General features: G+C 35.5%; 1 long non-coding RNA gene across 2 annotated transcripts in view; it reads right to left on the minus strand.

The window, feature by feature from the left end:
- LOC143686598 (uncharacterized) overlaps positions 1-24,642 on the minus strand; it is a 72,594-nt gene that overhangs the window by 28,659 nt on the left and 19,293 nt on the right. The window contains exon 3 of one of the 2 annotated variants that reach the window (XR_013177261.1): positions 24,072-24,344. The exons of the other annotated variant lie outside the window; for it this stretch is intronic. This is a non-coding gene — a long non-coding RNA (uncharacterized LOC143686598). Of the gene's footprint in view, positions 1-24,071; positions 24,345-24,642 lie in introns of those variants that run through there. 2 annotated transcript variants of the gene reach the window in all.

The following is a 24,642-nucleotide window of genomic DNA, read 5'->3' on the forward strand; positions in this document are numbered from 1 at the left end:
GATATCAGAGTCACATGAATTGTAAATATTAAACAGTATTTTAAATACCACTTGACTAACAATCAAAACTATGTTCCTTCTCAAATATCAAGTAAAAAAGTTATAAATATCAATTTTGCTATCGTAGTGAGCTATGTTACTAAATATTTTCAAAGTTTTGATTTCAGGAATTTATTTTATCTGCTATAACTGCCTATAGATTTTTGGTTGTAAAATATAGCATATGTATACAAAGACAAGAAAGAAAAAAATCAATAATTTTCAAAGTACACTTCAACAAACAGCTACAGAACAGTTCCCAGAATTTGTCATGGGCTACCATGCCTTCAACTCAGATTTTTCCTTCTAGCTGCTCCAAAACACTGGTGACTTTATCAGAATCATAATAATAGAAGCACCCACTATCTGTCCTTTTCTTTTCTGACTTATCTCACTTAGCACTGTCCTCAAGGTTCATCCGTGTTGTCATATGTTTTGGGACATCATTTTGTCTAAATACTGCATAATATTATATCATATGTATATGCCATATTTTGTTTATCCACTCATCTGTTAATGGGTACCTGATTGTTTCCATCTCTTGGCAATTGTGAATAGTGCCACTATGAACATCAGTGTGCAAATGTCTATTTGTATCACTGCCCTCAACTCTTCTGGGTATATACTGAGTATTGGTATTGCCAGGTCATAGGGCAACTCAATATTTAGTTTACTGAGGAATCACCAAACTGATTTCCATGGAGGCTGAACCATTTTACATTCCCATCAACAGTGAATAAGTGCTCCAATTTCTCCACATCCTCTCCAACATTTATAGTTTGTTTAATAGCAGCCATTCTTATAGGTGTGAGGTGATAACTCATCATCTTAATTTGCATTTCTCTTATAGCCAGTATAAGATTAACAGCTCTTCATAGGCTTTTTTTTTTCTTTTCATATGGGCAGGTACCAGGAATCGAACCCGGTCTCCAGCATGGCAGGCAAGAACTCTGCCTGCTGAGCCACTGTGGCCCACCCTCTTCATAGCCTTTTTAGCCATCTAAATTTGCTCTTCAGAAAAGTACCTATTCATTTCCCCTGCCCATTTTATAACTGGGTTGTTTGTTTTTCTGTTGGTGAGCTGTATAATTTCTTTATGTACACAGGATATCAAGTCTTTACCTGATATGTGGTTTCCAAGTATTTTTTTCCCATTGGGTGGCTACCTTTCACTTTTTTAACAAAGTCCTTTGAGACACAGAAGCTCTTGATCTTAATGAGTTCCCATTTGTCTTTTTTTTTTTTCTTTCACAGTTTGTGCTTCAGGTGTAAAGTTTAAGAAGCTACCTCCTATTACTAGATATTGAAGATGTTTCCCTACATTTTTTTCAAGTAGTTTTATGGAACTGGCTTTTACATTTGGGATCCATTTAAAATTAATTTTTGTATAGGGTGTAAGATAGAGTCCTCTTTCATACTTTTGCTATTGAAATCCAGTTCTCCCATATCCATTTATTGAAAAGACTATTCTGTCCCAATCCAGTGGATTTGGGGGCCTTATTGAAGATCAAAAGTCCAAAAAATTTGGTGGTCAATCTCTGCACTTTCATTTCTATTCCATTGGTCAGTCCTTCTGTCTTTGTGTCAGTACCAGGCCGTTTTGACTGCTGTGGCTTTATAGGAAGCTTTAAAGTCAGGAAATGATAGATGTCCCAGGTCACTCTTCTTTTTTTAGGATATGTTTGGGTATTTGAGGTTTCTTTACCTTCCACCTAAATTTGATATCCAGCTTTTCCAAGTCTTTGAAGTAGATTGCTGGGATTTTTATTGGTATTATATTGAATCTGTAGATCTGTTTGGGTAAGATTGACATCTTGGCGATATCCAACCTTCCTATCCATGAGCATGGAATAACTTTCCATGGATTTAGGTCATTTCAAAATTTATTTTAGCAATTTTTGTAATTTTCTGAGTTTAAGCCTTGACATCCCTGGTTAGGCTCATTCCTAGATACATAATTCTGATGGGTGCTATTCTGAATGGAATTTTTTCCTTAGTTGTCACCTCAGCTAGTTGTGTATATCTGTCACCTCAGATTTCTTGTGTATAGAAATGTTACTGAGTCTTGTACATTAATCTTGCATCTTGCCATCTTGTGGAATTTGTTTATTAGCTCAAGTAGTTTTATTATAGATTTCCCAGGGACTTCTAGGTATAGGATCATGTCATCTGCAAATAATGAAAGTTTTACTTCTTCCTTTCCTATTTGGATGCTTTTTATTCCTTTCTCCTGCCTAATTGCTCCAGCTAGTACTTCTAATACAATGTTAAATAATAGTGGTAACAATGGGCATCCTTGTCTCATTCCCAATACAAGGAGAATGCTTTCAATTTCTCACCATTAAGTATGATGCTGGCTATGGGTTCTTCATATATGCTCTTTATGATATTGAGAAAGTTTCCTTTAATGCCTAACTTTTGAAGTGTTTTTATCAAGATGCTGGATTTTGTTGAATGCTTTTTCAGCATCAAGTGATATGATCATGTGATTTTTTCCCTTTCAATTTGTTTATGTGCTGTATTACATTGACTGATTTTCTTATATTGAACCACCCTTGCATTCCTGCTATGAATCCCACTTGACCATGATGTATAATTCTCTGCTTTTGATGTATAATTCTTTTAATGTGATGTTGGATATGATTTGCTAATATTTTTGTAAAGAATCTTCGCATCAATGTTCATTAGGGAGATTGGTCTGTAGTTTTCTTTTCTTGTATCATCTTTATCTGATTTTGGTACTTGAGTGATAGTAGCTTCATTCTTTTTCTTCAGTTTTTTGGAACAGTTTGAGCTGTATTGGTACCAGTTCTTTTTGATAAGTTTGATAAAACTCTCTTCTGAAAAAGGAAACCATCAGATCCTGTTTGTGTGTGTGTGTGTGTGTGTGTGTAACATTTTTGATGACTGATTGGATCTCTTTACTTGTAATTGGTTTGTTGAGATCTTTTATTTCTTCTAGAGTCATTATAGGCAATCTGCATGTTTCTAGGAAATTGTCCATTTCATCTAAGTTATCTAGTTTTTTGGCATATAATTTTTCATAATGTTCTCTTATATTTTTTCCATTTCTTCATGATCTGTGGTAGCAAAGCCCTTTCATTTCTGATTTTATTTATTTGTGTCCTTTTTCTTTTCTTCTTTGTTAGTCTAGCTAGAGGCCATCAATTTTATTAATTTTCTCAAAAACCAAATTTTAGTTTTGTTAATTCTTTCAACTGTTTTATTGTTCTCTAGTTTGTTTATTTCTGCTTTGGTCTTTTTATTTCTCTTGTTTTATTTGCATTGTGGTTAGTTTGTTTTTCTTTCTCTAAATTCTCCACGTAAGCAGTTAAATCCTCAAGTTTTGCTTGTTCTTGTTTTTTAATATAGGCATTTAGGGCAATAAAGTTCCCTCTCAGCATTGCCTTTGCTGCATCCCATAAGTTTTGATATGTTGTATTCTCAATATCATTTGTTTTCAGATATTTACTGATTTCTCTAACACTTTCTCCCTTGACCCGCTGATTATTTAACAGTGTTTTTGTTTAATTTCCATATATTTGTGTAAGCTCTGGTTCTTCGGTGATTATTAATTACCAATTTTATTCCATTGTGATCAGAGAAAGTGCTTTGAAAAATTTCAATCTTATTAAATTTATAGAGACTCAGTTTATGTTCCAGTATATGATCTATCCTGGAGAACATTCCATATGCACTGGAGAAGAATGTGTATCCTAGTGTTTTGGGATGTAATGATCTATATATGTCTATTAGATCTAATTAATTTATTCTATTGTTTAGGTGCTCTATTTCCTTGTTGGTCCTCTGTGCAGTTGTTCTAGCTATAGCAGAGAGTGGTGTATTGAAGCCTCACACTATTAATGTTGATATATCTATAGCTCCCTTCAGTTTTTCCAATATGTACCTCATGTACTTTGGAGCTCCTTGATTAGGAGCATACACATTTGTGATTGTTATTTCTTCCTGGTGAATTGTCTCTTTTATTAATATTTAGTGTCCTTTTTGTCTTTTATGACATCTTTACATTTAAAATCTATTTTGCCTGATATTAGTAAAGCTACTCCTGCTTTCTTTTTGTTACAGCTTGCATAGAAGATCTTTTTCCATCCTTTCACTTTCAATCTAACTGTATACTTGAGTCTAAAATGTGCTTCTGGTAAACAGTATATAGATGAATTATGTTTTGTTGGTCAATTCTGTCAATCCGTATCTTTTAATTGATGAGTTTAGTCCATTAACATTCAATGTAATTACTGTAAGAACTCTTCTTGAGTCTACCATCTTGTTCTTTAGTTTTTATTTGTCAGATCTGTATATTGTTTTCCTTCTCTCCCTCTCTTCCTTTAAATTACCTTTACTCATATTCTTTGATTCTGTGCCCTCCTCCAGACATCCTTCTACTGTCTTTTTTTATCAGCTGACAGGGCTTCTGTTAGTTTTTCTTGTAGGGTTGATCTCTTGTTGACTAGTTCTCTCAATCTTTCTTTAATTTTGGAGATTTTAATCTCTCCCTTGGTTCTCAAGAATAACTTGTCTGGGTAAAGAATTCTTGATTGAAAGTCTTTCTTACTCAGGACCTTAAAAATATCATACAACTGCCTTCTTTCTTCCATGGTGCCTGTTGAGTAGTCTGAAGTCAGTTGTATGTGTTTTCCCTTGAATGTAGTAGATTGCTTTTCTAATGCTTCTTTTAGGACTTTCTGTTTCTCTTCAACACCTGACAGTCTGATTGGTATGTGTCTTGAAGTGGGCTTGTTCAGATTTTTCTATTTGGAGTTTGCTAGGCCTCTTTGGTATGCATATTTCTGCCTTTTATAAGGATTGAGAAATTTTCTCTAATCATATCTTCAACTAACTTTCCTATCCCTTTGCTCTTCTCTTCTTCTGGGACACCAGTAATTCTTATATTTTTGTGCCTCTTGTTGTCCATCATTTCTCTAAGATCCAGTTGCATTTTTTCCATCTTTCTTGCTATTTGTTCTTTTGTGTGCTCTAGTTCTATTGTTCTATCTTCTAGTTCACTTTTTCTTCCTTCTGCTTCTTCAAATCTGCTATCGTCTGTCTCCAGTATATTTTTTTAATTTGGTCTACTGTATCCTTCATTTCTGTGAGAGCTGCCATTTTTCTATTTAAACTCTTAAATTCTTCTTTATACTCTTTTAGTATCTTCCTGTTATCCTTTATTTCTTTATAAATATTTTTGAGTAGTTCTGTATTCCGTGTCCCCTCTGGAATTTTGATTTGGTCATTGGCTGGGCCAGTTTTGCTTGGATCTTCATGTGTTTTGTGATTTGCTGTTGTGTTCTGGGCATTTGTTTATCTTGATATGGTTATTATGCAAGTTGGTTTCCTTTACTCTTCTGAAACGTTGCATGTATTTAGTTTTTGCTGAATGTTTCATTGTACACTTTGTTTGTCAGTTTATTCTCTGCCCAATCAAGGTCCAGATCTCATGTAGGGGATATATTTCAACTTAAAGTTCTATTATAAGGTAGGCCAGGGTACATGGGTACTTCAATGGCAGAATGGCTAACTCCTATGTAGGAGATCCAACCTGGACTTCAAGCCACATCTGGTCAGCAGATGGCATGCTTGAGTCTCCTCCTCCCTCAGCCCGGCCCCTCTAAGCTGGAGGACTCAAGGTCGGTGTCCTCAGTAGGGCTCTCATTTGGCAGGGGGACTACTTCAGTAGGGGCAGCCAGCTGGTGGGTTCAGGGAGCAGACCAGCTTGTGTGGGCCTACCAGACACTGCAACAATGGTCTGGCTATTTCCACACCTGACCAGGTGATTGTTTCGACACAATCATTCTCATATTTGTTTGCTTCATGTTGTCCAGCATTTCCATGAGATCCAGTTCAAAATTGTCCATCTTTTTTGCCATTTGTTATTTTGTTCATTCAAAATCAATTGTCAGGCAGTGTGACGGTGGCTCAGTGGCAGAATTCTCACCTGCCATGCTGGAGACCCAGGTTTGATTCCCAGTAGCTGCCCATGCAAAAAGAAAAAAAAAAAAATCAATTGTCCTGTCCTCTAGTTTGTTTATTCTTTCTTATGCCTCTTCATATCTGCTGCGGTGTATCTCTAGTATACTTCTCATTGGTCTATAGTATCTTTCATATCTGTGATATCTGCCATTTTACTATTTATTCTTTCAAATTATTCTTTATGCTTTTCTAGTGTCTTCTTAATTTCCTTAATGTCATTAGCCAACCCACTGAATTTATTTAATAGAGTTTTATGAACATCTTTCATTAGTTGTTCCAAGGTCTGTGTCTCCTCCAGTGTTTTAATTTGATCATTAGGCTGAGCTACCTCTGTCTGCATCTTCTTATGCATTGTGATTTTTTTTGACTTCAAGGTATTTAATTATCTTGATAGGGTTATTTTGGAAGTTGATTTCCTTTAGTCATCTAAGGTTTTGTATTTGCAAGACAGGCATGGGGCAAGGCACAGCAGCAAGTTCTCAGGGAATGGTGCAGGGCTAGGCATGGGACAGGGGGTGCTATGCTGGTATCTGGGAGCATGGAGTGTGGGGCATGGGTTGTGAGGGGGCAGTGTGTGGGTGTATGGAGATGGCTGTGTTGCACGGAGCATGTGGGTATTGGGGTACGGGGTTCAGGGTGCAGGTGTCGGGGCAAGGGCAGGGTCAAGAGTGAGGGCATGTGCAGGAGGGTAGGGCATGGAAGTGTGGGTCACTGAGTCAGGGGGCTTTGACACCGGGGTGCAGGGATTGGGGAACATTACACGGGTTCAGAAGTACCCGGGGTTTGGGGCGTGTATGTGCATGTGTGTGGAGCACATGGGGGTGGCCAAGGCATGGATGCACATATATGTGTGTCTGCAGGAGGTGGCGCATAAGGGTGTGGGATGGGGCTACTTGGGGCAGGGAGGATGGGGCACGGGGCATGGGTCAGCACACATGGGTGTGATGTGTTCAAAGAACATGGCTTGGCTTACTTCCTAGTCCTCACCTCCCTGCTCCTGCACTCCTGAGGGCTCTGGGCTTCTGTTTGGAAAGGGGCATGTCAGGCCCTTTGCACTAGCTGGATAATCTCTGGTTCTCAGCACCTCAATTCCTCAGTTTTTTCATCTAGAACTTCCCTATGTAGTGTAGAAGACCCTTTTTGATTATTTGTACCCCAGACACTTTTTTGTTACTTGTCTAGCTGTTTCTTGAAGTGGTGGTGAACTCAGCCCATCCTATTCTGCCATTTTTCTTTGGCCTTATAGCACTGTGGGCTTTTAAAAGTGTAAAACTCCAAAGAAATATTCTCAAGATACAGTATTAGGTGGTAATGTAAATATTAGAACTAAATCAATAAAGTGATTTTCTTATTTGTAAACATCCACACTCACAAGCCTCTCTACTTCTCACCCTTCACCCACTCTTTTCACTACCAGAAATGGAGTAGGAATAGAAATGCTGAACAAGTAGTGGGGAATGGTGACCATTACAATATGAATGCAGTTTTGTTTGGTTTCGCTTTTTAGAACTAGCATTTATCTTTATAATTGTTTCTAAGACTTTGTTTTCTGGGAGAGGAGAAGGAAAGTGAAATAAAAAGGTGCTGCTGTTTTTGAGCTAATTCTAGATGAACTGTTGGGTAGCTGATGGCTGGAGGTAAGCGGCCGTACTGAGTCAGTCACACAGACACACAGCACACAGCATACGACTCAGGAGACAACCCTCAGGGGTGAGTGGAAAGCGTTGCTTTATTGAGGAAGTGCACAGGCTTATATAGGCTGGGAGCATGCAGGGACACGTGTCGGATGGGGATTGGTGGCCCTTGTTGCTAGGGTGGAGGGCAGATTTAAGGTTAGCACTTTTGGCACGAACCATCGCCAGTTCTGGAAAGACAGCCGGTGGCGGGTTAGGCCATTTTGTGTTGCCTTGCATCAGCCACGGCAGCCATGTTGGCAATATTTTATGGCTTCTCCATCAATGAACTTTTCATAACAATAAGGAAATATATGTTGGAGGTTTTGGAGGGTTGGAATGAGCTCAGTCAGTATAGACTGTGGAATTAAGTGCAGAGGTGATTTTTAGAAAATTTTACCATAGGGACTTTACATTAGCCAAGAAAAGGGGAAATTTTGGTTGCTTATTCAGATAATGTATGCAATGCATTTAACTTATTCATACAGTTAATCAACTGATTACACTGAGGACCTACTGAATGCTGAGAGATAAACTAGGTGCTAATCACTGCATAGTAACAATATATTTACCACTAATCTACGTGGAGTTTCTACTTAAAGCTTATTTGCTCACTAACCACTAATAAAGCATTAAGAATTATTCGCATTATGATTTATAATATTAGTGTTTGAATCTGGTACTTCATCATTATTTTTATTCAATCTCTCACATTAAAAAAAAACCTTCTCCCCTCTACAATGGTACCAAATATTAAGAATAGAATTTGTTTTATCCTTCCTAGTATCTTCATAGTGTTATGCATGTAGTAAGCATTTACTAACTACTGCCAAATTGTGGCAATGCCTTGCAATTTCCTTATCTGCTTCCAAGTCCCAGCTTGAACTCCATAGCACCAGGGCCATTGATGGACTCAGATTCATGGAGTGGGAGATAAAAAGAGATAACAGCCACTTAGTGAGCAGGTGAAATGTTAGCGAGTGGGGCACCAATTGAGTCTAGATTTCATTACTTTTTACAGCCTTATTATTCTTCTTCAAATTATATTCTAATATAATATAATTCAGTACTGTATTCTGAATTTGTACTCTTATGCAATCAATATGCCTGATTCCAAAAGATACTTCATTAATCTACAAAAAAAAAAACTCTGACAAGTAGGATCATATGTTAGGTCTCTAAGGATCAAAGTCCTTCAAAATATAGAAATAACTATTTCCTGGTAATGGCCTGAATGTTATATATCAACGGGTGCAAGAGAAATAAAAATTTTAGGAGAGTCAACATGAGAGAAAATTCTCCATGATCCTCCACTATTTCTGCCCTTCTTACAAGCAGAGGCACTGATAGGGTTTGTTTCCATAGTCTTTTTCAAATATATTTGTATAGTATACAACTTTGGAAGTAGAGATAGTGTCATGCTCTGGGGCAGAGGGGATGCCTGGGGTAATAAAGGTAATATCTCCCTCTGGACAAGAGTAGGCAAATTTTTGTTGCCCATCTTAAAAGATCTGAATTCTCTAAATTTGGGGTTCTTTCACTGTGATGTGAACCTATGGCATGTGCAGTATATGTCTGGGCTCCTCTGCACCACTCCTGGGATTCGGGGGACCAAGAAAACTGACATTAACATGAAGTGCAGGCTGCCTGCTATGCTGTAATAAAGTTCTTAGGTTCTGACCCAGAGACTTGTTTCTTCTACCAGCACCTATGAAAGGGTAATAGTTTACTTTCTTAGCTTACAAATAGTCGAAAATCTCAGACACTTCACAGTGATGGACAGACAGGGCAACCCAACTTAGGGACAGCAGATATTGCATAGGGAATATACTATAAGAGCAGTAACATCTTTTCCAGTTTAGGCTTCCCAGCCCATGCAAAAACAGCCCATGTAACACTACTTCTCAAGGAGGGGCATTCTCTCCCCATGAAGAGTTTATTACACTCATTTTCTATTGATTCATTGTCTTTTAAATTTTCTACTCAGACGACCTTAAACAACATTATATCTCTAAAGTCTAATTTTAGCTGCTAGTATTAATACATGAACACAAAATCCTACTACAGAAAAACTTGTTGTGTTTCCACCCTTAAAATAGCGTTCAAGAGGGTGGGCCACGGTGGCTTAGCAGGTAAGAGTGCTTGCCTGCCATGCCCAAAGGACCCGGGTTCGATTACTGGTGCCTGCCCATGTTAAAAAAATATATATATAGCATTCAAGAAATATTGTAATATAGCATAAAATGATTGGCTTTAGCCAAACTCCGGGTACCAACACTTAAGACTGGTATACAATAAAACCTGCAGAATGTATAGATATACATACAAAGTATACATATCCAAAGTTAGAAAAACCTTAAAATAAGTATGTGGCCTTTTAAGAGGGATGATAAAAGTAATAAACATAATAAATATGTTTAAAGTAAACACATAACAAAAACATTTCTAAGTAATTATAATACTAAGAGAAAAAGTGACCCTGCATGCTTCTTTTGTTGCAGCAAGTGTTATCTTGATAAATGATACTTGTAAATCAGGCCTAATGTGTTGTAGTCCCAACCACCACATAAAATATATGGGCTCCTAATGAACTTTATAAATACCAGGGAGCAGATTCATGAGTTGGCTAATAAAATTCATGAATTTTCTGATTAAATAAGAAAGTGAATATAATACAATTGTTGGACACACTAAAATATCGCAAATATGTATGTCCAAAGATGTTACAGTCTTTCAGAATAAATGAAAAAAAAATTGCCTTTAAAAAAATAGAAACTAAAGGGATGTCTCTGATGACTCTACAAGCTATTGTGAAGTTCATATACCACTTAAAATGTTTCTTTAGGTTAGCATGACCTATCTGACAAGTAAAAATGCCTATGAGAACTTAATGTCTCTGAGTACTTTGAAAATGATACATGGGATCAAGGTGATAACTAAGAATATATAATAACCCAATGATTTTATTAAGCAAACAATGAAAGTACATCTTGCCTCCTTTCAATCCCAATTTTCTAAATGTTGAAAAAAAACAGGAACCCTATCTGATTTCTGATAGAGTACTAAATCAAGACTTTCAAATTCTTGCAGAAATGTGAACTGCATCTTCCCTCTTTCAATGGTAAAACACCTACTTATCTAAAATGTATTAAAATATATTCATGAATTTTAAAAACATACTTATGAGTACCTACAATGTTTCCAAGCAGTATGCTGGGAGCTTGGCTAATCAGTGAACTAAACAAATATTCCTGCCCTATTGGTACTTATGGTATATAATTATTGGTGAAAAAATTTAAAAACTGTATTTAAAATGGAAGACTAATTCCCTCTTGTAGTCCAAACAATACTCAAGAGGGGCATTATTTGTAAAATAAAATATATGTACCTAAAAAATCCTCTGGACTCAACTGGTAAATACGGATGACTATTTTTATATAAAGGCTTAAAACCTTATTAAGTGGTCCTCTCTGTTACAGATATTTGCTAACTGTGTCATAGACACACATTCAAATGAGGCTATAGTATTTAAGTAAAAAAGTCATTAAAATAGAATTGTCTAGGTCATCTTCAGACAAGTACAACAAACTGATTTAACAAATTCTAGAATTCTCTTATATTCTGAATTTGCAAAGTATATTCTAAGTGCTTAGATCATCATGACCATATTAAAGTGCTGACTCTCAAAATAAGTTGACTGACTTATTGCCTTGGACTGAAAAAATGCTCCAATTCTTTCTTCACAATAGCAGACGTTTTAAAATAGGGATTTGGAGTTGAAACGTTATACTTGCAAATAAACTCTCTGATAATTAACAATATGTTAGAAGTTTACAGATTCAAGGTGGGTATATTTTATTTAAAATAAATATTCTTTGTTGGCCATGTTCTACTTTTAAACTCAAAAATAGCCTTTAATGGCCTTAAACTCTTTGTGCAAAGGTGCTCTGTGACCCAGATGTTATATGTGAAAAGCATTGAACATTTTCTTTTCTTTTTTTGTATTTTTAACATATTTTTTAATCAAATGTACTAAAAATGGCCTTATTTCTGAGACAAATTTATAGAGGAGATATATAAATTATAATATATAATGTTTAAATATTACAATCAGAAATATCCATAGAAGTTAATATACATTTTCCACATTTTAGAGTTTATAGGATGAAACATCATTTAATGAAGAAAACATTGTTATATACTGTAGTACTGCCTGCTAACCGCTATAGTTTTATATTTTTATTAAAATTTTTAATAATTATCAGGATTGTGCACTTTTAGCTTTAAATTTGACTTGAAATTTGAGGCTGCAAAATTCTTCCAAATGGTATTATGTCCAAAAATTAAATTTAGAGTATGCTCACAATCTATTTAGATATTGAAAATATATCATTAAAATTATATTGTTATAATGGACATTAATGAGTAAATATTCCACATATCTTAAAAGTGTAAATTCCATACACTTTTAAATTTAATTTAAATTTTTGCCCATTAAGATGTAAAAGTATTATTCACATTCTCCCCAAATGTCAATATTTTTCTCCCAATGTATAGTCATGTCTATTATTTGAAAGACTGCTACTTCAAACTATTGAAAGAAAGTTGTTTGCATTCATACTCTGCTTCAAATAAATGCCAATACCACTAAAATAAAATATTCAGAAATAGGAAGCATGTCACCCTAAGTGAAAATTTCTCTTACATGAAGTATCAGGGAAAATTGCTTTACTTTAATACTTAACAGAAATGCATACATCCTTACCTTTGATGGAAAGTATTAGGGGCAAAATAACTTTGAAATAGCTTGGTTTCTTGCCTTTTGTTTTGCTTTTTCTTAGTATTGTATATTACATCACTTATAAATTAACAGCAACAATTAAAATATTAATGATGATTCAGAAAGAATTCTCATTCACAATAATATGCAAATACCATGTACTCTACCAATTTAGCTTTAGATGTGGAATATAAGAGGAAGAGAAAGCGAAAGATGTTGGTGGATATTGGCACCAATAGAATTCAGAAGCTTTAGTTTTTTGCTTTGTTTTGTCTTTTTTTTTCCATTTTCCTAAAGTTTGATAATTTTTAAAAACTTATCTTATTTTATGGCTCAGCAATATATAATCATGTAATTGCAAATATTATACTTAATGGCATTTCTCAGAAATATTCAAATAATATACAAATCCCAAGAATTGTGACAGGTCTTCTTAATTGTCTATGATGTATGCAAAATTTTAAAAACTAAAATTTTGAAAAGGAAAGCAGGCAATATAAAGAAATTAATCTTCATTAAATATAGTCAATTCATTATTGAGTATTTTAATTTCAGCATGCAGTATGAATTGAATATAATGTCTAGCCAACATGTGTTCTTGAGTTACATAACTCTTCATAAGGGAGCAGTTGCGGGATAGAAATATGAAATCAAGTGATGTGCTGGTTTGAAACTGTTGTGTACCACAGAAAAGCCATGTCCTTTAACCCTCATTCAATATTGATGGGTGGAATCTTTTTTACTGTTTCCATGGAGATGTGACCCACTCAACTGTAGGTGGTAAGTTTTGATTAGATGGTTTCCATAGAGATGCGTCTCCATCCATTCAAGGTAGGGTTGCTTACTGGAGCCCTTGAAGAGGGAAACCATTTTGAAAAAAGCTTGAATCAACAAAGCCCACACAGCCAGAGACCTCTGGAGATGAAGAAGGAAAATGCCCCGTGGGAGCTTCACGAAACAAGCCATAAGAGAAAGCTAGCAGACATCACCATGTGCCTTCCCAGCTGAGAGAGAAACTCTGAACTTCATTGGCCTTTTCTTTGCAAGTAAGATATCTTTTTCTGGATACCTTAGTTTGAAAATTTTCATGGCCTTAGAACTTTTAACTTGCAACTTAATAAATTTCCTTTTTAAAAGCTGTTCTATTTCTGGTATATTGTATTCTGGCAGCTTTAACAAATTAAAACAAGTGGATAAATTTAAGCAATTTAGAAGTCCCAGGATTATTTCCTTGGTACGTGCATAAATGACAATAGTCAATCATTTTTTAAAGAATCGATGTCTTTAACAAAAATTTTTAAAAATCTGAAAGTTATATTTGCACTGGAGTAAAAGTTTCAATTTTTCACTAAATCTATCAGATTAATAGTGCTAAAAGTTTCACCCTGAATTTGAACTATATATGCATGAGTATGAACACACATATTGAGCAGTCAAAGACAAAAAGTCCTCAGCAAACTTGATGGTGGTGACTTCATGAAATCTCTTTGCCTAACCTCACTCATGGAAATCATCTGCTGTTACATGACACACAAACATTATTGGGGCAATAGACTTGAAGTGGTTAGGTCTACTCTCTTGAAAACATGGTTTGAGTATTCCGTCTGAAGTCTTTTTGTTCAATTGTGGAATAGTTTGAGAATACTTAGCTCACTTGCGTATTAGCATAGAAATTATATTTGAGTCATAATATCATTAAGCAATTCCCCTTTTCACCTCTAGAAATAATGTCTAACTCATTCAGAAAGTTTGTATGTTCTAGGAACTATGATGGCCTCTGGTCTAATGATGATCTCATTAGATAAAGAAAAATGAATACATTTTTTGCAAGAAACTCATCATTAAAATGATGAAATATACCAAATACATCAATTCTTAAAGCATGCATATATAAATACATGCATCATTGTAATCAATGAAACATAATTTTTCAGTGTTTGTATAACTGGAGGCATTCATTTAATGGATATACCAGAGTAATTTAGAATATATCTCTGTCTGCACAAATTATATTCCTGGAGAGCCATTACTTATTATCTTAATCAATAAATTCCTAAAATTAACATTTCTATTGCAAAATGATGAAAGTGCATATGCAATCTCAAAAGCAGAAAAACAACAATGAAAGCAAATCTAGGTAAAAGTAAATTTAGTCAGAATATTTCTATGACTATTTTCTATTACTAATAGGGGTATAAATTTTTTTAACGTACCTCCAAATATTTCACTTAAATAAAATGCACCAGAAAACACTGCTCTCCTTGCCTGACATTTAACATTTGGATCAAAGCATTTGATGCCTTAAATTAATACTTTCACTACTTCTAATGATTTATTTAAATTTTAAGTTTTCAAAATATCATAAAGACAATAGTTGCCGATAGAAATATTTTCTAAAGCAGATGACTTGGACGTGTGGATCAATTCAAAGACATCAAGAATTATCACAAGAATGGGGAAGAGGTTATACTCATTTTACAGTGAAATGCAGGCTGTTTCTACAGAAGTATAGGCATTGAATTTCATGCTTATTCAGTCATCACTCAATCCATACACCTACGGGAGGTCTTTCTGTGGGGTGACTTGAAAAAGTGAACTAGGAAAATAAAAGATCTGGCTACATGTGTCATAATTAGTATGACAGAGCTATTTCCATTGACATCAAGGACCTGAATTTGATGCCTAAAATCTGCGGTCGATGTAAAGTTGAAGAATAGCTCAGTGATTAAAGATCCAGGGACATATCTGATGTCTTGGTGGGCCTTCTAGGCAGGTGTCAGTTTCCTGGAGACTATGACAGAAGTTGAAGTAGAGAAAATAACTGAACCGGATTTTAAGTATTGAGTAAGAAAAGAAGAGTAAGTAGAAGATTGGAAAATGGAGCCAATATTGAAGAGAAGATTGGTAAAGGCTGATAGCAAAATCTCATATTTACAATTGTCTTTCTAAGATGGAGGGGGAGTGATAATTTTGGAGCAGCCCCAAGAGAACAAGGAGAAAAATGACTCTCTGCAATAATGATTAGCCTCTACAAAAAATGTAGGGAAGTGGTATTTTCAGGGTACAGCTGTTTTCTAGGAAAGTATAGAGAATATTCTAAGAGGTTGAGGATGATGGGATTTGACTTACCCAAAGCAGTACAGGAAGAAAATGTTACCAGGCACCTCTTGTGTTCTATTTCAAATGCTCTTGGATTTTCCTCTTATTCCTGTGACTTAGGATTGATTTCCATGCAGACTTTGACTAACATCACGAAATGCAAGTTAAGAGCAACTCACTTTGAACCTATACCACCTACCCGATGATTCCTGTTTCAATATCTCTTTCTGCATTGTAGCTTCTCTGACTCCCTGGCATGTGGGAAGCCTGTGGGAATCCACTTTGCACTCATGTATATGCAACCTTGAATTGCTGAGGGATTAAGACCCATGAAACCACATCTGACTCACAGGGATGAAAGCCAACGGATGGATGATACTGATTTCATAACACTCTTCAAAAGGTAAAGCTAGAAAGAATCTTTAAAATTCTTCAATTATAGATGTTGATACAAAAACCCAGAAAAGTCAGTGTTATTCATTATTTAGAGGCAGAACAAGTAGTGGAACTCAGGTCTTCCTAAATGCAGCACTCTTCTCATCATTCAAATTTGGTCTGCAAGTAAATATTTATTAGTATATTTTGGACACTAAGAAATATATTTATTGCAAAATTTAAAACATATATAGAATTCAGGAAATTTTCACTTCTTAGGGTATGGTGGCTTTATACTCGGTTATTTAGCTACGTTGGGACTACGTTTCCCCAAATTCCCTTCCTTGTATGATCCTTCCATGGTCCTGGGGGATCCAACACTATTTGCCCTGAGTGTGGCCAACTTGCTAACCAATTTGCAGTGACTCTACCTCATGCTCTCATGCCCCAGTTCCTCAATTCTGCTCTTCATTACTTCTCTAATAAACCGCCTGCATACAAACCTTTATTTCAGGCCTACTTTGGGGGAACCCAAGCTAAGAAGAGAATTTAGGAAATAGTGGATGACTATATAGGCTTGGACAGCTGGTGGGGGAAGAGATGCATATTACAATTGATTTAGTGTCTAATAAAGTGAGATATTGAACTAGCTCTGAGTCCCTGAAATTTTGGAGGAATGTTTATTACTGTGGTAATTTAGGAAATCAAGCTTAATTGCTTTGAAGGTCTTTAAGCTATATTCTGTCTGGGGCTATAGGCAGCTGCTTTGGTGGGCTTTTGGCTAAAGAAAGGCAGATTCTGCAAACTAGTGGAGGGCACTTCCCACTAGTGCTGGTAGAATGGGAGGATATGGTCCAGCTGGCCCTTCAGAGCAAAGTAGCTGGGCCTTAGGCCCGCAGACCTCTTTGGGAGAAGTAAGCGCCATTGCTAGTGTGAACAGGTTATCTAGCCTGTTTTGTAGAGCTCAGGATTAAGCTATCAAAGGCATAAGAAAATACATCAATTCAATCCATGTTTTACTTTATTAACACTGCCCTATAGTGACCCTCACAGCATATTATTTTGCTTCACCTCTACCTTCCAAATCTCGCACAAGCTTCTCTTGTGACTAAGATTCATCTAGGATCATACAAGGAAGGGAATTTGGGGAAACATAGTCCCAACGTAGCTAAATAACCGAGTATAAAGCCACCAGACCCTAAGAAGTGAAAATTTCCTGAATTCTATATATATTTTAAATTTTGCAATAAATATATTTCTTAGTGTCCAAAATATACTAATAAATATTTACTTGCAGACCAAATTTGAATGATGAAAAGAGTGCTGCATTTAGGAAGACCTGAGTTCCACTACTTGTTCTGCCTCTAAATAATGAATAACACTGACTTTTCTGGGTCTTTGTATCAACATCTATAATTGAAGAATTTTAAAGATTCTTCTAGCTTCAGAGTATATAGACCTTACATAAGAACCGAAAATTAAGAGGCAGAACTATCTCTGTTTGCTGATTAGATGATTGCATAACTAGAAAGCAAACAAAAAAGGAATGAAAAACCATCACAATGAAAGAACTTAGTAAAATAGCAGGTTATAAAATCAACATACAAAAATCAATGGCTTTCATATACACAAGCAAACACAAGTGAGAGTGTAATGGAGAGAGAGTCAGTTTATGAAAGAAAATACAAAACCATCACCATAACAAGAAAATAATAAGACCTAGGCATAAGCTTAACAAAACACATATAAAACCCATAGGAGAAAAATTATAAAACATTACTGAAAGACACCTAAGTATAATGAAACAAACAGAAAGAGATCATATTCTTAGATCAGGAAAATCATAATACCCTAACAATTACATTTCTTTTTATGTTAATGTATGGATTTAATGCAGGGCCAATAAAAATATGATTAAGTTTTATTCTGGAGATAGACAATTTATAATGAAGTTTATTTGAAAGAATAAGAAAAGAGAAATGGCTAGGAAATGCTGAAAAAATAGTAGGGGTTGAGCCCCGTCATATAAATATTAAACCATAATCTAAAGCATCATAATTAAAACAGCAGTGTATTAGTACATAAATAGACAAGTAAAGTAATAAAATAGAAAACTCAAAATATAAGCACAATTACATATATAAATAGAAAGCATAAAGAAGAACATTTCAAATCTATAAGAAAAAGTGGACTTAATAAATGTTGTTAGGATAATGGAATAGTCATATGGAAAAAGATAAGAGAAGGTTGACTTATATTCAGGATAAATTATAAATGGGTAGGATACTAACAGGAATGAGAAAAATATATAAGTGAAATAATTGATACATTTGTTTATATAAAATTAAAAAAAATGTTGCATGGAAATTGGAAATTTTAAAGACCAAAAAATGGCATCTTATATCAAGAAAAAATGAATTAATGTCCTAATAGATCCAAAAGCACTTAAAATAGAGAAAATCAACATCTTCATTAAAAAGGAGAGTTGAGAAAGAAATGCAAATGGTTTAACTATTTGAAAAAATGCTCGTCAGCATATAAGAGAAATGTAAATAAAATTAAATTTATACTGAATTACCATTGCAAGTAATCATTTTTTTATAAAAAAAGAACCAACAGCTATCTAATCAAGCCTCTATAATCTAGTGTCAACAACGTTTTAAAGGATAAATGGAATTTTCCATGTACATCTTCCTTATGATCTCTATAATCTGATTTTAAGTATGACTCCATAGAAGATATTAACTGATAACACACACTGTATCAGCAAAATTTAGACTGAAAAAATTTCTAAGGCAAGTCACCAGATTCCTGCAAAAACTAAATTGCAAAGAAAATACAAGAGATGAGATTTTAAATTAAGCAGTGGATTTAGTGAAAAGATCATGGTTAGATTACTGCCAATATTGTTTAGCAGAAAGAAAATGGTTTGGTTTCATAAATGTTTCCATCTTAAACTTTTAAAAATTAGAATTCATTTATGTGCAAACTAAGGTCATTTGAAAAATGTACTGTTGGCCAATCAAATTGTAGCATTGTTAATATCCTTGAGTGTTTACAGTTCACCAAAAACCACATGGGAGCAACTTTGTAAACAGTTAGGTGTTTTGTTTTTTTCCCCTCAGAGGGAACATTTGAAATGTGGTATGTAGCTCAATGTCATTAAAATATGTTTCTTCAGCTGTGTGAAGGCTGTAAAGGAGTGGGAGAAGGAGTGGAATGTGACAAAACTGTGACAAAGGAGTTAGGAAAAACATTTCAGGAACAAAGAGAACTAATTAGCTCAAACATATGGTTCATCTCAATCTGGTAAAGGCTAATTGCCTTTTATGCACTCCAACTGCTAAAAGTGCTATGGTGTGGCTACTCATGTAAATACAAATAGAAGAACTATTACAAAATATTGGAATTCATAATACAGGCTATTTTTTACATAATAAAAATCTTTTCTTTCTAATTGCTGTAATGTTCCATTATATTAAAATTTCTGGTTAACTTGAAGTGCTTTTTAAAAAAAATCTTCCTAAGGTATATTACTCTTTATTTTGTCTTAATAAAAACAGCATGACAAATATAAAACATAATATATGCTAAAGATTTGTGGGGTTCTTGTAGTGTTTAAGAATATCAGTGGTTAAAAAATGTTATTGTTTAGTTCCATAAAGATCTATGAAAATGTGCAGAAAAATTCAAGGAAACTCTATCAATCCCTGGATATGTCTATAAGTGTATTATTTGTATGTTTTTGTGAACTGCCTCTTTCTCTTAAATGTGTATTTTAGAGCATAAGGAAAGAAAGAAAATAAATGAATTTATTGAGATCCAGCTATCTAGAAAATCTCTAACACAAAATATTTCAAATCTGAAATAATTCTTTTAAAGCAAAATTTTAGCAATCAGATTTTTAAAATCATTTTTAAAAATTTTTTTATTAATCAAAAAAAGAAAAGAAATTAACACAACATTTAGAAATCATTCCATTCTACAAATGCACTCAGTAATTCTTAGTATCATCACATAGATGTATGACCATCATTTCTTAGTACATTTGCATCGATTTAGGAAAAGAACTAGCAAAACAGCAGAAAAAGATATAGAATGTTAATACAGAGAAGAGAATTAAAATAATAATACTAATAAAAAATATGTATATAAAAAGGAAAAAGAAAAAAATAAAAACAAAAGATACAAACACACAAACAAACAAAAAACCATATTTCAGGTGCAGCTTCATTCAGTGTTCCAACCTAGTTACATTACACTTAGGTATTATTGTGCTGTCCATTTTTGAGTTTTTGTATCTAGTCCTGTTGCACAGTCTGTATCCCTTCAGCTCCAATTACCCATTATCTTACCCTGTTTCTAACTCCTGCTGGACTCTGTTACCAATGACATATTCCAAGTTTATTCTCGAATGTCGGTTCACATCAGTGGGACCATACAGTATTTGTCCTTTAGTTTTTGGCTAGTCTCACTCAGCATAATGTTCTCTAGGTCCATCCATGTGATTACATGCTTCATAAGTTTATTCTGTCTTAAAGCTGCATAATATTCCATTGTATGTATATACCACAGTTTGTTTAGCTACTCTTCTGTTGATGGGGATTTTGGCTGTTTCCATCTCTTTGCAATTGTACATAATGCTGCTATAAACACTGGTGTGCAAATGTCCGTCTGTGTCTTTGCCCTTAAGTCCTTTGAGTAGATACCTAGTAGTGGTATTGCTGGGTCGTAATCCATTCTGCCATTTTATGTCTTTTGATTGAGAAATTCAGTCCATTAACTTTTAGTGTTATTACTGTTAGGATAATATTTTCCTCTACCATTTTGGCTTTTGTATTATATATATCATATCTGATTTTCCTTCCTTCTATACTTTACTCCATACCTCTCTCTTCTGTCTTTTCGTATCTGACTCTAGTGCTCCCTTTAGTATTTCTTGCAGAGCTGGTCTCTTGGTCACAAATTCTCTCAGTGACTTTTTGTCTATAAATGTTTTAATTTCTCCTTCATTTTTGAAGGACAATTTTGTTGGATATAGGAGTCTTGGTTGGCAGTTTTTCTCTTTTAGTAATTTAAATATATCATCCCACTGTCTTCTAGCTTCCATGGTTTCTGCTGAGAAATCTACACATAGTATTATTGGGTTTCCCTTGTATGTGACAGATTGTTTTTCTCTTGCTGCTTTCAAGATCCTCTCTTTCTCTTTGACCTCTGACATTCTAACTAGTAAGTGTCTTGGAGAACGCCTATTTGGGTCTATTCTCTTTGGGGTGCGCTGCACTTCTTGGATCTGTAATTTTAGGTCTTTCATAAGAGTTGGGAAATTTTCAGTGATAATTTCTTCCATTAGTTTTTCTCCTCCTTTTCCCTTCTCTTCTCCTTCTGGGACACCCACAACACGTATATTTGTGCGCTTCATATTGTCATTCAGTTCCCTGATTCCCTGCTCAAGTTTTTCCATTCTTTTCCCTATAGTTTCTGTTTCTTTTTGGAATTCAGATGTTCCATCCTCCAGTTCACTAATTGTAGCTTCTGTCTCTTTAGATCTACCATTGTAGGTATCCATTGTTTTTTCCATTTTTTCTTCTTTGTCCTTCACTCCCATAAGTTCTGTGATTTGTTTTTTCAGATTTTCTATTTCTTCTTTTTGTTCAGCCCATGTCTTCTTCATGTCCTCCCTTAATTTATTGATTTGGTTTTTGAAGAGTTTTTCCATTTCTGTTCATATATTCAGCATTAGTTGTCTCAGCTCCTGTATCTCATTTGAACTATTGGTTTGTTCCTTTGACTGGGCCATATCTTCAATTTTCCGAGCGTCATCCATTATTTTCTGTTGGTGTCTGGGCATTTGATCAGATTTCCCTGGGTGTGGGACCCAGCTGGTTGAAAGGTTTTTCTGTGGAATCTCTGGGTTCTGTTTTTCTTTTCCTGTCCAGTAGGTGGCGCTCGTGGCGGTCGTCTGTCTGCGGGGCAGTCAGCCCGGAAAACCGCGTGTGGAGGCGGGGGTCGCTGGCCGCCGCGGCTTGGTGGAGTGCCGGTCCAAATTGCCCAGCTGGCCCGAGATGCCAAGCCTGACGGGAGGGCCCCCGCTATCCAACGTTCCCAGTCAGACCGGGGAGCCACGTGCGTGGAGGGGACCCCAGTCGCCAGCCGCCCCGGCCAGGAAAACGTGCGCCCCTCGGGAATCTCACCGCAATGGATTCTCCCTGCCCGTTCAGCCGTTCCAGAATGGGGTACGCTGTCTTTTTGGTCTCTGTCATGACTCCGGGAGCTGTTTCGTATTGTTTCTCTTTCTTTAGTTGCTTTTCTGGAGGAGGAACTAAGACCCGCGCGTCTTACTAAGCCGCCATCTTCTCCGGAAGTCCTAAATCATTTTTATTCTACCCCAAACTATATGATCAGTTTCATAGCGATAGTTACTAGAGGTTGTAACTGTTGATACTAATTCTGAGTACCTGTCTGTCTCACTGCTGTCTAGGTCCCGGTAGTAAATGAAGGAAAACTACTTCCTGTCCTCAAAAGGGGGTAGATTTTCTGCCTTATGCTTCTTCCAGAGCCTCCCTTTTCATGATTTTCTCAAAAGTTAGGCTCAAAATGAACCTAATCGAAAAATAGCTCTCAGAGTTAAATGTGCATCAGCATCACCCGGAGGGCTCCTTAAACCACAGAGTGCTGGACCCCAGCAGGGTGTCAGAGTTTCTGACCACTAGGTTTAGGTTAGGACCTGGTCATTGCATTTTTTTTTTTATTAATTAAAGAAAAAAAAGAAATTAACACAACATTTAGAAATCATTCCATTCTACATATGCAATCAGTAATTCTTAACATCATCACATTCCCCAGGTGATACTGATGCAGCTTGTCCAGGGGCTACGACTTCCCCTGATAAAACAACTGCGAACAGGACCACAATCAAAGAACTCTCAGCATTAACAGCTATAAACTATTCAGTGATATAGTTTTCAATTTCTCTAACCTTATTTAATTTGTAAACTCAGTGAGGATAAGACCGTGTTCCTATTTCTTTCAAAATTTCCAAGATATTAGATACTGAGTCTCTCATAAATGCCTGCCATTTAATTTGTGAGCAGTTGTTATAGAAATATGAAAAATGTACAAAAGTGCTATTTGGAAGATTTACTTTTATATTACATTTTTATATTCTGAACATAAATTGCAAATAAAATAAATTAATTCAAGAAAGATATTTTGGAGTAAAAAGCTCAGAAGTTCAAATCTTATCCTGATTCTACCAAGACCTAGCTTTTTTACTTTGGTCAAATAATTTGCTCTCTCTGGATCTCAGCTTCTTTGACTGTACACTAGGGTTTATTGGATTAAATGAGGTTTAAACCTGGGACTAGGCTTTAAATTATATGATAATACCTTTGTTAAAGCCAAACTTACTACTTTAGAGAATGATGATACTTTCATGTTCTCTGAAACCCTTAATGCTTTATGTACAAAAGGGAGTCAAAATTTCAAGCACTGTCTTTAACAATTAGCCACTTGATATGCGATCCCAGAACAAGATAGGATGGGAAATACTAGGGGATGTGACATCTTTCAGGTAGAATTTATGCATTCCTACATGCCTAAACCAGCAGACAAAAAAGCAACTATTCCTCATGTACGGTGCTATGGACCATCTAATTACAATTGGGGTTTATTGGAGGTTTTCAATGTGCTTGATATAGAATTCAAGGATCGGTATTGTAAGCCTCAACTATGCATGCGTTATTTCATATTATAAAAGATAAAAAATATCCTTACAGAGTAATTTATAGTTTAAATAAATCTTTCATGTTTAGCATAATAATAAAATGTTTTATCCTTACATTAAATTATAATATAAACCACGATGTGTAGTTTGTTCCGTAAAATTAATGAATATACACCACTGCTTATTTTTCATTTGTTTTATTAACTTAATAAATGAGGATTAGATTGTGCTTTGAAAAAGTATTCCTTTCTCTCATTTAACAAAATAGTTTCATTTCAGTTCATTTTATTGGCCATAATAACTTTAGTGCCTATGGCATTTAATTCATTATTAGTGTAAAATATATCAGCCCATACTTCTATTTTTAAATAAGTCTAACTTACCTGTCAAAGTGTGCTGGGAGAAAAATATACTGATATCCAAATTATTTTAGGGTCCCCACCACCAATGTGAAGTGGCCAAGTGAGTGGGGTTGGGTGCAAGAGGAGGTGAAGTCCCCCATCTCTGGTGGCCACTGGACGCACCAGGGCTCCATTCTCTGCAGCTTGTTTACTGCAGGGGGATGGGTAGATGGTCTCTTCAGGCCCTGTGGAACCGAGAGTTGGTAGGCCCTACGCCCGTTCTGCTGACCTGTGGGCCCATTGTCCAGAAGGAAGGCTGGGTCCTAGGAATGGAAAAAGCCAGGTCAGGTCACGTAAGGAGTGTATGAGCCAGGTGTCCAGCCCAGCTTTATCCCATCTGTGGCCACATGCAGATTCACCCCAACTTGAGGAAAGCAAGTAAACACCTGACCTTCCATTGGTGGTATAAAACCCAAACAAAGGTAAGGGAGTGGTCTAGTTTGCTAGCTGCTGGAATGCAATATACCAGAAATGGAATGGCTTTTAAAAGGGGGAATTTAATAAGGTGCTAATTTACAGTTCTAAGGCCGAGAAAACGTCCCAATTAAAACAAGTCTACAG

The sequence above is a fragment of the Tamandua tetradactyla genome, chromosome 1 (assembly GCF_023851605.1).
Source record: "Tamandua tetradactyla isolate mTamTet1 chromosome 1, mTamTet1.pri, whole genome shotgun sequence".
Lineage (NCBI taxonomy): Eukaryota > Metazoa > Chordata > Mammalia > Pilosa > Myrmecophagidae > Tamandua > Tamandua tetradactyla.